The 12,683-nt window shown below is 38.2% G+C and overlaps 1 long non-coding RNA gene across 1 annotated transcript; it reads left to right on the top strand.

Annotated features, from left to right (window-relative positions):
* On the top strand, window positions 4,526–11,776 carry LOC102177071. The gene is made up of 3 exons (XR_310451.3): window positions 4,526–4,548; window positions 4,906–5,042; window positions 11,709–11,776. It is a non-coding gene; the product is annotated as an uncharacterized LOC102177071 (long non-coding RNA).

Here is a 12,683-nt window from a genome sequence, read left to right as displayed (position 1 = left end):
GCTCTTCTAAGAGTTATTCAGACATGGAAACAGATTGACACTGTTTAACTTCAAAGAAAGTTACAGGGTTTTACAGAGCCACAACCTGAAATACAATCCTGCCAGCTCTGATCCGAGTCAACTGTCAGTAAAAACACACCTTGTTGTTAGAGTTCATGGGAAAAAAAGACATTGGTTTAGAAAATGTGGCCATCATTAGCAACCAGTGAATCCTGAAGTGCTCAATTAATGGCAAGCCTCCTTTGCGTAGAAGTGAGATGAGTCATTTCTACCTAAAAATTGTAGACCGTAAGATGTGAGCAATAGCTGCTTTTCTGGAAAATTCTGAAAAATAGAATTTGGTGGATATCCATATTTGTTACCGCTTTGTCTTTTGTAGTGTTTGTGTAGATGTGTCATTTTGATAATTCTGTTTCTGTTGATGGCTTTTAAAGCAAGAAAAGAGGATTTGAGAAGAGTCGAAGCAGGGAATGGAATTGAAAGATCCCAAAGTACCCACGATGTACCTACTCAAGGCTGAACCGGACTGTACATTTCTGAGGTTCACATATCCATCAGTCTTTTTGTCTGTTCATTTCCTGGGGGTGTGTGGAACCCAGTAGAACGAAGAGACTTTGCTATCAAAGTTGTAAAATGGTATATTACCCTGTGAGCAATTGCACTTGGAAAGGAACCAGTAATTTATATGAGAAGTGTTTAAGATTGCCTGCTCACTCAGTGATCCATGCCAGGTCAGTTCCAGTAATGCCAGAAAACAAAAGGAGGTGCACATCCCTGGGAAAGAGACACCTTATACGCCTTAAGAGCTCCTGAAGGGAAGCACTCAAATGCCACTTTCTCAAATGAACTGGTCATTACCATTTAAAATCCTGAGGGCTGTGAGACTGGGGAGGAGGGAAAGAATTTTTCTTTTGATTTAACAGGGCTCTGAAGTCCTAGTTTTAAGGGGAAGGTGTTTTGTTGTGACTGTCTCAGCCCTGTGCTTTAGCAAAGGTTAAATCCTGACACAGAAGTGCATTTTCGAACAGCGAAATGGAAAAGGATGAACACAACTGCTCTGAGAATGTGCCTGGCCATCGGAAAAATATACCAATTAACTTATTTACAAAACCAAAATAAACTCAGAAGCACAGAAAACAAATTATGGTTAACATAGGAGGTGGGAAGTGACAGAGGGGGAGAGAGAAATTAGGAGTCTGGGGTCAAAATATACATGCTACATACATAAAATAGTAAACCACAAGGGCTTTCTGTAGAGTACAGTGAATTACACTCAATGTCTTGTAATAACCTATAATGGAAAATAATCTGGAAAATGTATATATATATATATATATATGTGCATGTATAACCGCATCACTTTGCTGTACCCTTAAAACTAACACATATTGTAAATGAACTCTACTTCAATTATAAATAAAACATTCTTTCAGCTTAGGTGTTCAGTCGTGTCCAACTGTTTGTGACCCCATGGACTGCAGCACACCAGGCCTCCCTGTCCATCATCATCTCCTGGAGTTTGCTCAGACTCATGTCCATTGAGTCGGTGAAGCTATCCAACCACCTCATCCTCTGTTGTCCTCTTCTGTTCCTGCCTTCAATCTTTCCCAGCATCAGGGTCTTTTCTAATGAGTCAATTATTTACATCAGGTGGCCAAAGTATTAGAGTTTCAGCTTCAGCATCAGTCCTTCCAATGAATATTCAGGGCTGATTTCCTTTAGGACTGACTGGATTGATCTCAATGAAGTCCAAGGGACTCTCAAGAGTCTTTTCCAATACCACAATTCAAAAGCATCAATTCTTCGGCACTCAGCTTCCTTTATGGTCCAACTCTCACATCCATACATGACTACTGGAAAAACCACAGCTTTGACTATATGGACGTTTGTCGGCAAAGTAATGTCTCTGCTTTTTAATATGCGGTCTAGGTTTGTCAAAGCTTTTCTTCCAAGGAGCAAGCATCTTTTAATTTCATGGCTACAGTCACCATCTGCAGTGATTTTGGAACCTAAGAAAATAAAGTCTGTCACTATTTCCATTGTTTCCCCATCTATTTGCCATGAAGTGATGGGACTGGATGCCATGATCTCCTTTTTTTGAATGTTGAGTTTTAATACTTCAATTATAAGTAAAATAAAATATTCTCATACTTCAATAAAGACTAAATAAAATTACAAAATTAACTGTTAAAAATTACCAGTACAGAGAGTAATACATGCTCTGCTAATAATATCTATGCCAGGTTCTGAGTTGTTATTATTAATTTTTTGTTTGACTTGGTTATCTCATATCAACCCCCGTCTCCACCAGTTTACTGGAGAGGACTGTGGCACACTGGAAGGGTGCTGTATAAAAACTAGTTTCTGGGAATTCTTCACAGGCCTCCTTATTCTGGTGTAACATAATCAAAGTACGGACTCTTGAGTGTGCTGACATTGAGGGAGAGGGTTGCATCACTGCCATCCTCAGTCTCAAGCTTTCCCCATATGTTATAAAAGCATTTTAGTTTTTGAACCAGAGTTCAGTTCATTCACATGCCCAGCATAACCCCACTTGAGTGTTTATAGAAGGAATTAGGAAAACAACCATTTCCTATATAAGTCAGAATTTATAATTCATTGATTTGCTCAGGACTCAGCACATCCAGGAACCTTTGCAGATAATAACTATCACTGTGCATTCTGATGGGTAAGGCAATTATATTAGGCTTTTACACTTGTTGATATGTTTCTCTTCAGGTGGTCTCAAGTCATTCCCATTCCTTTCAGATAGAGAATATAATGCTTAGCCCTTGCTGGGTGCTCAATAAAAGTCAGCTGGGTAATTAAAACTGCTTCTACATTATGCCACTCGTTTCCTTTGTCCCCAGATTGTGTAAACTGCTCATTCCCCAAATCCTATATCATTTGATTCAGACCAGGATATTGAAGACTCACAAAATTTAGTTATGCTCATTTCTGTTCTATATGCCATCAAGTTAGAAAAATTCTTGAGGCAAAAATCTAGAGATGCTAATTAATTGGGTTTCATAGAGCTGGGAAAGATAATCTTAGTCCTATAAGAAAGGTTTGCATCTGAGCCCCATAAAGAACATCTTATTTTTTTAGTCATTCAGGAGTCATTGAGGAGTCTTCCTCAAGACTGAAAATATAAACGAAAATATACTCTAAAGGGGGCTTCTCTGGTGGCTCAAATGAAAAAGAATCTGCCTGCAATGCAGAAGACCTGGGTTTGGTTTATGGGTCAGGAAGATCTCCTGGAGAAGAGAATGGCAACCCACTCCAGTATTCTTGCCTTGAATATCCCATGGACAGAGGAACCTAGCAGGATACAGTTCATGGGGTCACAAAGAGACACGACTGACTGACTAACATTTTCTTTTTTCTTTATACTCTGAAGCACTGCTACAGATGATGAGAAAAAGTAAGTTCGTGTGTGAAACTCTGCTTCCCAAATGTGAGTAAGCACAGAGTGTAAGCAATTATTTGTATAGTTTTTTTTTAACACTGCCATCACTTCAATATTCTTAACAAAACTCACTTATTTTCTAATATAGGTCACTGAGGATGTAAGAAGAAAAAGATATTCATGCTGATCAGAATTTCATATTACTATCTCAGTTGCATCTTTTGACTATAACATCATTGAAATTTTTTGTTAGGGGAGTCTGCAAATCCTTGGATTACAGAATTCATCACATCATTTCCTCTTCCAATGACCATGGTTTCCTCTTCTAGCAACCATCACACCTGGTTCTCTGTTTTTCCCCTCAGAGCTCAGAGGCAACCTCAGAACATTCCCAGTATGGGCAGCCTCTCACCCACAGCCCGTTGTACTCATCTGTGATCTTGCAAAAGAGGAAACTGACAATTAGCAAAATATAAGAGCTTCCCTTTATAATCTCAGGAATTGAGGCTTAAGACAGGTATAAGATTCAAATCGTCATTGTTTTTTCCCCCAGCTATCCTTGAAGGAGACTATTGTGATGTAAGTAGAGGAAAAAGTTTTTTTTTCATTTCATGTATAAGGGAACTGAGACAATAATTGACCTTTGGATCTAGACCAATGCTTCTCTATCTATTTCTATCACCTGTATAATGCATTTCTATAAGGTCTAATAGAGCCATGAAATGTGTTCTCAGTGGATGCTTAGATGGATGTGCTTATGCACTACAGTGCATCATGATTAGAAGGGAGACTTCTAAAAAGGAATTGGAGAAATGCTGTTGTTTTAGGAACAAGATTTTAGGATCTTGAGAAATACTTAACCAGTACATGATATTAGAAAGTTAGTCAAACTGCAAAAGCCCTGGGGTTCCTTGTTTTTTGTGACTACCCCTGGTTTCCTCAGGTTAGACACGGCGGCGTGCATGCCTACTCAGTTGCTAACTTGTGTCTGTCTGACTTTGCAACCCCATAAACTGTAGCCCGCCAGGCTCTTCTGTCCGTGGACTTTCCCAGGCAAGAATACTGGAATGGGTTGCCATCTCCTTCTCCATGGGATCTTCGCAGCCCAGGGATCAAACCCATGTCTCCTACGCGGGCAGGTGGGTTCTTTACCACTGAGCCACCTGGAAAGCCCCAGAATATGGCAGCATCCACCAATGAAAGTTGCTTGTTGAAGTGCTATGCAGAATCAGGCATTAAACTGGCAGTTGATCTTGTAAATACATTACTTTTCTGTAGTATCTTACCAGACTTGGTTTGCTTTTCCACAGAGGACTAGACAGCCTCTTTCTCCTATCCTTTTTTTAAATCCTGATTTTAGAAAGGTCACTCTGCTTTTCCAAAAGATGATTCAAGGATCGCTCACAAGCAATTCCCAACAGAGCAATACCATGCCCTCCTGCTGCCCCATTTAAATTGTCTAAACTGCACGCCTTTTTCATTTACTCTCCCTTTAGAGTGAAGCTGCAAAGCTGAGAAGACTTGAATGGCCTTATATCTTCAAAGAAGTGCCTTGAGCTCTGGAATGCCGCAGAGTGGGAGAAACCACCGAACACCAGGAAATGTCAACAATGTGACAGGAACGCCTGGGCAGGTGATTAGGGCCTTACTTTAGGTATTTTCTAGAACAAGACTGCCAACAAAGTCGAATAAGAAATGGGTCTTGTTTCCAACAGAAACTAACTGATTTTGAAACACGTTGATAACAGTGTGTGCATAAATTTAAGGACATACTTTCCAGGCAATTCTTTATTATACTTTGATGTTAAGTGATTTGATTGATAAATTAATAATTATTACTAAAGAAGAATTGAAATTTACAAAAATATGAATTTTGGTCCTAATGTCAATAGAAAGCTCTGGACTTTGACCATATAAATCATTAAAAAAGACATAAGATCAAACTAATTTTAATAGCTAAAGCTCATTTACATTTATTTGTGGTCTATTTCAAGCTTATCTAAAAGGAGAACTAAAGTGTTCCCAAACACTATATGCCAAGAGTAGCATTTAGAAGTTTAGTTACTTCTGAGCACAGAATAATAATTATAATTGATAAACTTCATTGTAAATATAGTAGGTATTTGACAATGCATTCAGTAACTAAACAAAAGCATTTTATATGCAAATATAAAGAAATAAACTCCTGTCTTCAATGTTGGTTTTAATCTTAATATTTAGAAATAATCATCATCAGTTTCTTGATAACTTTTCTTAATCAGAATGTCCTCATAAATCTAACTACTACTTGTTGAATATCCAAAAGAAGCCTCCAATCAGGAACAGTCAAAAGCAAATATACAAAGCAATGTTTATACATACTGGATTTATGTGTGCTGATTTGATCATAAACCATAAGTCAAAATCAACAACAAATAATGATGTATTTAAAGTCCTCTAACTATGAACTGTACTTAGCCCTGTTCAGTTTTACTTTAAAAAGTAAATACTTTCATATTTTCTATGAAAAGATACTTATATTTTTATAGTGTGATAATCTCTTATTACAATATGATCAATAAAATGTCTTTTCATAGTTATTTAGACACACAAAAACAGTTTCAAGGAATTTCTTTACAACACCCATGCACACATGCCTATTTTCAGAATTTTCAAAATAGCAATTACTTCCTTAGATTTATAGCCTATAACCCATAGTAGTTTTGGTATCCAAAGCTGAAATACTTTTTGTTTCTATGTAAGTGATTTTAATCTAAAAAGCACTTAATAATCATAACAACACAGCAAAAGTTTGTTTCATAAACACTTTATTATCAGCCTTTGTTTTCTGATACAATGCTTTAAAAATACCCTCTGTTGTATAAAGGACATTGTTGCAAAAAGGCAGTTCAAAACTTGTCCTTCCCTTCCTTTCATTGATCTGTTGCCTCTTAGGTAATATGAACAGCTGTCTCCAGCTCACCCACAGGCAAGCTGAACATAATAATAAGGTTTTGTTACTGGCCTGTATCTATGAATGATTATACAGTGGGTGCCAATTCTTTTCCATTAAAGATAAGGTAACAAAGATACCATAGAGAAGTAAGCTGGTTAACAAAAACAAGGGAGTGCTTTCTGACTTTAAGATTTAGTTATTTCTCAGTAACCACAGAGTGTCTCTTGCAGTTGGATTTCCAATAAGGTGAAGGTGCCCTCTGTAGGAGACTCCCAGTAAATGCTTTTTTTTAATATTTGCTTGACAGTGTACAAACTTTCCCTCCCATTTTCCAGTTTATAAACAAACACAGTATCTGTGCTAACAAGTATGAGCTCTTTATAAATCTTAGAGGGAAATTAGTATAAAGCCTGCAATCGGCTATGCAAATCTAATGCCTTTCCAAAATGAGAGAAATCAGACACTAAAAAAGTTGTACAACATATTGGTGTTGGCTATTTACTGACATCATGATATGTAATAGAGTGGATGCTATAAATTCAGAGGAGTTGCTGAAAGCAGGAAGACAGAAGGTCTTTTTTGGCATAGTTGAGTGAACAGTGGATCTAAACAGAAGAACCCACATGCGGAAAGACACATTCGCCACCTAATAAATACACCTCCCCAAAAGGTCTTCTTATCTTCCCTTCTTATAAAGGTTACCATAATGCAGATTCATTATCAGTCCCACTGGGCAGCATATAGCTCAGTAAGAAATTGCTTTTGTTAGCATGCTCCTAGAAAGAGATTAGCTGTTTCACCAGATCTCTTGGGGCTCTTTGAAATTTTGGGAATTCTCTCTGTAATTTAAAATGGAAGTTAAAGCCAATGTGAATAGAGTAGGGAAAAACCTCACAAATTAAACCTCTCCATCTGGAAGTTTCTTCATTACTCATTGCAAAAGTACAGGCTGAATCACTTTTGGTCCAGGTAGGAGAAAGTTTATCAGCTATGATGCAATCACTTCATGGGAAATAGATGGGGAAACAGTGGAAACAGTGTCAGACTTTATTTTTCTGGGCTCCAAAATCACTGCAGATTGTGACTGCAGCCATGAAATTAAAAGACGCTTACTGCTTGGAAGAAAAGTTATGACCGAACTTGATAGCATATTCAAAAGAAGAGACATTACTTTGCCGACTAAGGTCCATCTAGTCAAGGCTATGGTTTTTCCAGTAGTCATTTATGGATGTGAGAGTTGGACTGTGAAGAAGGCTGAGCACCGAAGAATTGATGCTTTTGAACTGTGGTGTTGGAGAAGACTCTTGAGAGTCCCTTGGACTGCAAGGAGATCCAACCAGTCCGTTCTGAAGGAGATCAGCCCTGGGATTTCTTTGGAAGGAATGATGCTAAAGCTGAAACTCCAGTACTTTGGCCATCTCATGCGAAGAGTTGACTCATTGGAAAAGACTCTGATGCTGGGAGGGATTGGGGGCAGGAGAAGAAGGGAACGACAGAGGATGAGATGCCTGGATGGCATCATTGACCTGATGGACATGAATCTGAGTGAACTCCGGGAGTTGGTGATGGACAGGGAGGCCTGACATGCTGCAATTCATGGGGTTGCGAAGAGTCAGACACGACTGAGCAACTGAACTGAACTGAACTGAATGCTTTAACAATTATGCATTTCATTTGCAAAGAAAAAGCCTAAAATTTAAATTCAGAGCAACAATTTGGATTTAATTTTTAGTTTTTATTCACTTTGCATATTGCTTAAAGTTTATTTATTGATCTATTTATACTTTTCTGGACTATGACTTTAGCCCCTGTGGAATGTGTGTAGGAGAGGCTGGTATCACCTGTATTATAAATTAGAGGATGAACGGGTGGGGAATATCTGCTTCCTTTTACCTACCCAATTGCATTTGTCCTTAAGTATCAGATCAAGCATCCCCTTCTCTGAGGATCTTTGTTCCATAGATCCTGGGTCCATACCTCAACTGACTGGCACTGGGTCCATACATCAACTTAAGCAATAACACTTAAGGAGAGATTAATATAGCCTGGCACTCTGGTAAACATTTTATATAAATTATTTAATCCTTGCAGTACATGAGACTGGTAGGCAATTACTATTATCCCAAAGAAAACATAAGGACACTGAGGTTTGAGAGGTTGAATTACTTGTCCAGTCTACCCCAGGAACTGCTTTCTCTCCTACTACGATACACTTTCTTCTGAATCTCACTTATTTTCCCACCTGACTGTCTTTCACACGCTCAACTTACTTGCATCTCCGGCTTCCTAATACAACTGTCTGATGAGTCCCCAGCCAGGACTCTCACAGCAATCTGCTGTCCCTCTGGATGATCGAGCATTGCTAAAGATCCTCCCACAGCTATGCAGATTGGTATCCTTAATTACTCATGACTCTTAGATGCCAGCTTTCAATTTAAGCTAGTTTATCCAGAAAGGGTGCTGAGTAAGCTCACATCATGTTAATAGGAGGTCAGGGCTCCAGTTGGTCTCAGAGATGAATAGAGCCAGAGAAGAAAATCCCACCTCATAGCATGTCTGATCACTAAAGATACATTTTTTCTAGATGCCTTCCTCAGTATTTCAGTTTGGCTTCTTCCACATAGCTGAACTCATGGTGCCTAGTGGCTACCATACCCAGTGCCTCTGATCCACTACCAGAGGATGGACTGAATTTGGCTTTCTTGATCCCTAAGGTCAGAAATCCAAGACGGGACTCTGATTGGATCTCCCTGGAGAAGTTATATTCTGGATGAAACAACTTGTCAAGGGCAGTATTAGATAGTGGTTAAGAATGTAGCAATTCATGGAATTGCAAAGAGACGGACATGACTGAGCAACTGAACTGAACTGAACTGAAGTGAACTGAAGAAAGTATTGGGTGTAAAATAACACAGCTAGAATTCAAAACCCAGTCTGTGTGTGACCCAGGACCAGTTTACATCCTGTGCTTCAATTTTCTTATCTGAACAAAAGGAGATAATAATTGTACCTCCTTCATTGCATTTTTATGATAATTAAATAAGTTGGTGACTGCACCCATGAAATTAAAAGACGCTTACTCTTTGGAAGAAAAGTTATGACCAACCTTGATAGCATATTCAAAAGAAGAGACATTACTTTGCCGACTAAGGTCCATCTAGTGAAGGCTATGGTTTTTCCAGTGGTCATGTATGGATGTGAGAGTTGGACTGTGAAGAAGGCTGAGCACCGAAGAATTGATGCTTTTGAACTGTGCTGTTGGAGAAGACTCTTGAGAGTCCCTTGGACTGCAAGGAGATCCAACCAGTCCATTTTGAAGGAGATCAGCCCTGGGATTTCTTTGGAAAGAATGATGCTAAAGCTGAAACTCCAGTACTTTGGCCACCTCATGCGAAGAGTTGACTCATTGGAAAAGATTCTGATGCTGGGAGGGATTGGGGGCAGGAAGAGAAGGGGACGACAGAGGATGAGATGCCTGGATGACATCACTGACTCGATGGACATGAGTCTGAGTGAACTCTGGGAGTTGGTGATGGACAGGGAGGCCTAGTGTGCTGCGATTCATGGGGTTGCAAAGAGTGGGACACAACTGAGCAACTGAACTGAACTGAACTGAACTGAACTGAACTGAACTGAAATAAGTTAGCTTATAAAAAACTTTGACTATAGGGCCTGTTGTTTAGTGGCTAAACAATAGTGACTGTTTATGACCCCACGGACTGCAGCACACTAGGCTTCCCTGTCCTTCACTATCTCCTGGAGCTTGCTCAAACTCATGTCCATTAAGTCTGTGATGCCATCCAACCATCTCATCCTCTGTTGTCCCCTTCTCCTTCTGCCCTCAATCTTTCCCAGCATCAGGGTTTTTTCGAATGAGTCAGCTCTTCCCATCAGGTAACCAAAGTATCAGAGCTTCAGTTTTAGTATCAGTCCTTCCAATGAATATTCAGGATTGATGCCCTTTTGGATTGCCTGGTTTGATCTCATTGCTGTCCAAGGGCCTCTCAAGGGTCTTCCCCAGAACCACTCCATAAGTAATATTCGAGAGCATTAATGTATTAGTTACCATTGATTGTTCAGGTCTTGAGGTTGAGAAAAATATCTACTTACAGTTGACTCACTGTAGCCAAATAGGATGAGTAATTTAAAAGTATTGAAGCTCCCTCATTTGAGGGATATGTTGAGTGTGGGGGGTGGGTATTTTTCTAGAAGGGGTACATTTTCCTAGAAGAAAGGCTGAGAAGTGCTAGACAGACAAATTATCAGATGCCAGCTATTCAATTATGAAAAATATATCATCTCCTGTACCAATGAAAGGCCATCAACAATCCTTTTGTGTGCCCTTGATCGACTCCATCTCTTCTTTCCTTCAGTGATAATTCTAAAACTTCTAATGCTAAACCTTACTCCTTATGTTGTTGTTTTAGTTGCTAAATCATGTCCAGCTCTTTTGTGATGCTATGGACGATAGCCCACCAGGCTTCTCTGTCCATGGGATTTTCCAGGCAAGAATAATGGAGTGGGTTGCCATGCTCTCCTCCAGGGGATCTTTCTGGTCCAAGATTAGAGCTGAGTCTCCTGCACTGGCAGACAGGTTCTTTACCACTGAGCCATCGTGGAAGCCTTATTGCTCATGTACTCAATCTATATTCTCTAGTGATAGTCCTTTCTGTGTAACAGGAAATTCATGATTGTCAACTCTTCCCCTTTTCTTGCTTGGATGCAGCTAGAGCCCTCTGCTGACTCCCTTTTCCAATATTGCCCTTCATCCATCGATAGTATTTTCTGATCCATACTGAAACTTCAATAGATCTTCCAGATAAATTTGGTCATGCAGTCCATAGACTTAAAACTCTTGAATGACATTTCTTGCCTTTCAAAACAAAGTCCAAGGTGGTACTGAGCCTGACCTAGAAACCTTCTTTTCCTCTCCTGTTTTGTATTTGAATATTCTCATGTGTGATTTTTATTTTAGAAAGTCTAAAGTACTGAATTTGTAAATTAATCATGCTATTCCTATGGTTAAAAATACTTCCATTGCTTATTAGACTTTGAATAGCACTCTGTTCTCTCTTGATAGTATTTTTCATAACTTTTAATTTTTAAAAAGTTTTTAAGATTGTTACCTTCTTTATTGTGTAACTGTATCTACTAGTAATAAATTCTTTTCTCACATTTCTATTTTATATCTTACTCTGTTCTCTAGTGGAGTGATTACAATAGAAGGTATACAATATTCATTGAATGATAAATAGCCTACTATAAATAATATGTATATTCTGTGTTATTTCATATATCTTGTTTTTGTTTATGAATACTTCTTCCAGAATATATTTGCTTAGCTAACTCTCTCTCTCCCTTCAGGAAAACTCTCCAAGAAAGATTCTGTAAACCTGCAAACAAGCAAATTATCTCACATCTATGCGGTTGCATTTTACTTTATATCCTTTTCTATATCTCTATTTTATTATTTATTATTAAAATTATTATTATTTATTATTCTTTGTGTGTCTGTCTTCATTAATGACAAGGAATGGGTCTCAATCATATTCTAATCATCTCTTAACATGATGCTTAACATATAACAATCCTCAAATTGAAATTTGCTGTATGATACAGATTAATTTCCACCTGAATGACAAATCTTGAATGAATAAAATATTAGAGAAATAATCTAAATAGTTGTATTCTACCTCTTCTCTGATAACTTTCTTAAAAATTTGAGCCTAAATGCTTTTCTTATCATTTATTTTGTATACTATTCAGTTACTAATTCAATGACTTGTGAAATATACTAATACCATTACCTTCAACTACTATTTTCACCTTGGACAGTTTACATTTTTAATGGATTTTATCTCATTTTTTCACCCCATCAACTAGAGAATAGATGTAGCTGATGGGGTGAAAAAATAATAAATAAAATGGAAAATGCACACATGCATATAACAACCATGTATTCATTTGATTCAATCTCGATAAATTTGAAGTACGTATAAATTTAGAGACATTTAGAATAGCTGGCCTACTATTATAGTTAACTTTTCTTCATGACAATAAAACCCAGAACTTTGTGATTCAAAAAAACTCACAATTTCATTTATTTTTGTGTTTTTATGGGACTGCTGGGATGGTATTTTAGTCTAGGTCAGCTCAGCTGGGTTGTATGGTCTACAGCAACTTCTTTATATGTCTGGTGACGGGCAAATTAGCTGAGCAATGATTTTCCCAGGCAGTTGTCTTAGCTGTGAGTATTGTACAGGTTAACTGATGGACATATGCAAAACCTTCTCTAGGTAGGACTGAATTCTGTCCCTCAGATTCACATGTTGAAGTCTC

The sequence above is a fragment of the Capra hircus genome, chromosome 12 (assembly GCF_001704415.2).
Source record: "Capra hircus breed San Clemente chromosome 12, ASM170441v1, whole genome shotgun sequence".
Classification (NCBI taxonomy): Eukaryota; Metazoa; Chordata; class Mammalia; order Artiodactyla; family Bovidae; genus Capra; species Capra hircus.
Note: the sequence above shows the minus strand (reverse complement) of the source record. Positions and strands in the feature narration are given on the sequence as shown.